This window comes from Physeter macrocephalus, chromosome 3 (assembly GCF_002837175.3).
Source record: "Physeter macrocephalus isolate SW-GA chromosome 3, ASM283717v5, whole genome shotgun sequence".
In the NCBI taxonomy this organism is placed as follows: domain Eukaryota; kingdom Metazoa; phylum Chordata; class Mammalia; order Artiodactyla; family Physeteridae; genus Physeter; species Physeter macrocephalus.
In genome coordinates this window covers 8518301-8521715 of record NC_041216.1, presented here as the reverse complement: position 1 = coordinate 8521715, position 3415 = coordinate 8518301, and the positions used below count along the sequence as shown (strand labels likewise).

Sequence of the window (3415 nt, the reverse complement as noted above, 5' to 3'; positions counted from 1 at the left end):
TCCACATATAATATTAGTCCTCTCTCCTTAATATTCCTCCCACATGCACACTAGGATCTATGCCTTCCTCTCCTATCAACATCTTTGGTGCTCAACCTTTCCCTAGTTGACAGAGGATCAATACCCTGGGAATACGATGCAAACTGATTGCAAAGTATAATTGCAAATATTGCAGAGGAAGGGGGCAGGATTTCATAAAGTCTATAAGAGTGAAGTTGAGGAACTGCTGGCGTCATGTGCAAAGGCTTTGACGAATGCATATTTGGGAGCGTTAGAGCAGTTAACAGCTGAAGAGGGGAGAACAGCAAGGACGATGATACCATGAAGACTTTGAAAGGGATTGGTTTGAATATCAAAGGAATAAGAGAGGCCCTAGAGAAAATTTATAAAGCGCTCAAAGTGTTTTTGCAAAAAATAACACTTTTATGATCATGCTGCAAAAGTCAAACATGAATTTGAGAATGTTATTTCATTCTACCATATACTTTTGTTGGGAAAATTCCACCAAAAAGTGATCCCTTGGTTTCCTCTGTTCATTCAAAGAGCAGACTGATAGTATCATGTGCAAATCCAATTTTGTTAAGTTTACAATAAAATAAACTTACTTTTAATAATTTTTGCTTTCACATTTCAAGGTACAGTCTAACAAAGCTCTGTTTTAAATATTAACTGTGAGATGTTTGTCCCATCTTTAAGGCCAATTTATTTTTTTTTTGAAATTTATTTTATTTTTTTATATAACATGTTCTTATTAGTTATCTATTTTATACATATTAGTGTATATATGTCAATCCCAATCTCCCAATTCATCCCACCACCACCACCGTGCCCACTTTTCCCCCTTGGTGTCCATACATTTGTTCTCTACATCTGTGTCTCTATTTCTGCCTTGCAAACTGGTTCATCTGTACCATTTTTCTAGATTCCACATATATTTGTTAATATACGATATTTGTTTTTCACTTTCTGACTTACTTCACTCTGTATGACAGTCTCTGGGTCCACCCACGTCTCTACAAATGACCCATTTCATTCCTTTTTATGTCTGAGTAATATTCCATGGTATATAAGTATCACATCTTCTTTATCCATTCATCTGTCGATGGGCGTTTAGGTTGCTTCCTTAACCTGGCTATTGTAAATAGTGCTGCAATGTACATTGAGGTGCATGTGTCTTTTTGAATTGTGGTTTTCTCTTGGTATATACCCAGTAGTAGGATTGTGGGTCCTATGGTAATTCTATTTTTAGTTTTTTAAGGAACATCCATACTGTTCTCCATAGTGGCTATATCAGATTACATTTCCACGAGCAGTGCAAGAGGATTCCATTTTCTCCACACCCTCTCCAGCATTTGTTGTTTGTAGATTTTCTGATGATGCCCATTCTAACCGGTGTGAGGTGATACCTCAGAGTAGTTTTGATTTGCATTTCTCTAATAATTAGTGATGCTGAGCAGTTTTTTATGTGCTTATTGGCCATCTGTATGTCTTCTTTAGAGAAGTGTCTATTTAGGTCTTCTGCCCATTTTTTGATTGGGTTGTTTGTTTTTTTGATATTGAGCTGCATGAGCTGTTTATATATTTTGGAGATTAATCCTTTGTCTGTTGATTCGTTTGCAAATATTTTCTCCCATTCTGAGGGTTGTCTTTTCGTCTTGTTTATAGTTTCCTTTTCTGTGCAAAAGCCTTTAGGTTTCATTAGATCCCATTTGTTTATTTTTGTTCTTATTTCCATTACTCTAGGAGGTGGGTCAAAAAAGATCTTGCTGTGATTTATGTCAAAGAGTGTTCTTCCTATGTTTTCCTCTAAGAGTTTTATGTTTATCTCTGGGCTTTCTAGCCTGTTCCATTGATCTATATTTCTGTCTTTGTGCCAATACCATATTGTCTTGATTACTGTAGCTTTGTAGTATAGTCTGAAGTCTGGGAGCCTGATTCCTCCAACTCTGTTTTTCTTTCTCAACACCGCTTTGGCTATTTGGGGTATTTTGTGTCTCCATACAAATTTTAAGATTTTTTGTTCTAGTTCTGTAAAAAAGTGCCAGTAGTAATTTGATAGGAATTGCATTGAATCTGTAGATTGCATTGGGTAGTAAAGACATTTTCACAATATTGATTCTTCCATCCAAGAACATGGTATATCTCTCCATCTATTTGTATCACCTTTAATTACTTTCATCGGTGTCTTATAATTTCCTGCATACAGGTCTTTTGTCTCCTTAGGTAGGTTTATTCCTAGTTATTTTATTCTTTTTGTTGCATTGGTAAATGGGAGTGTTTTCTTAATTTTTCAGATTTTTCATCATTAGTGTATAGGAATGCAAGAGATTTCTGTGCATTAATTTTGTATCCTGCTACTTTACCAAATTCATTGATTAGCTCTCGTAGTTTTCTGGTAGCATCTTTAAGATTCTGTATATATGGTATCATGTCACCTGCAAACAGTGACAGCTTTACTTCTTCTTTTCCGATTTGGATTCCTTTTATTTCTTTTTCTTCTCTGATTGCTGTGGCTAGGACTTCCAAAACTATGTTGGATAAGAGTGGTGAGAGTGGACATCCTTGTCTTGTTCCTGATCTTAGAGGAAATGATTTCAGTTTTTCACCATTGAGAATGATGTTTGCTGTGGGTTTGTTGTATATGACCTGCTCCAGCAGGTCCTGCTTGCACCACTCCATGTCAACCTTGCTGATAGGGTCTGACAGGAAACATAAGCCCCAGGCCAGCTTGATCTTCTGCCAGAAGGAGAGGGTGGCGATGGCCCTCTTGAAGGTGACAGGGATAGTCTGGTCACCCAGGTGGAACTTGCAGAAAGGCACCTTGCTGGCCTCCTTGAAAGCCTCCCTGAACTCACCTCCAGGGGCCATGCCCAGCTTCTCAGTGATGTGGGTGGACACCTTCAGCAGCAGCATCTGCATGAGTCCCAATATGACCCTGTTCTGCCTGATGGCCTACTGCAGCTTCTGCAGGCTGATCTCCTTGGCCTCATGCAGCAGTGTACACTTGTTCAACTTCAGAACGTTGGGCTGCACCTCCCAGATGGTCTTCACCATGTCCTTCTTGCTGTCGTCGCTGAAGTGCACCATGCCCACCGTGTACACCCAGCTCCCATCCTCAGCCACCAGCTCAGTCACCAGGGAAGATGACACAAACGATAGAGAGATATACCATGTTGTTGGATTGGAAAAGTGAACATTGTGAAAATGACTATACAGATTCAACGCAATCCCTATCAAACTACCAATGGCATTTTTCACGGAACTAGTACAAAAATTTTCACAATTTGTATAGAAACACAAAAGACCCCAAATAGCCAAAGCAATCTTGAGAACAAAAAATGGAGCTGGAGGAATCAGGCTCCCTGACTTCAGACTATACTACAAAGCTATAGTAATCAAGACAGTATGGTACTGG

At 38.8% G+C, this 3415-nt stretch overlaps 1 pseudogene; it reads right to left on the bottom strand.

The window, feature by feature from the left end:
• Positions 1 to 201: 201 nt before the first annotated feature.
• On the bottom strand, positions 202 to 3153 carry LOC102995153 (traB domain-containing protein-like; annotated as a pseudogene).
• Positions 3154 to 3415: the final 262 nt, after the last annotated feature.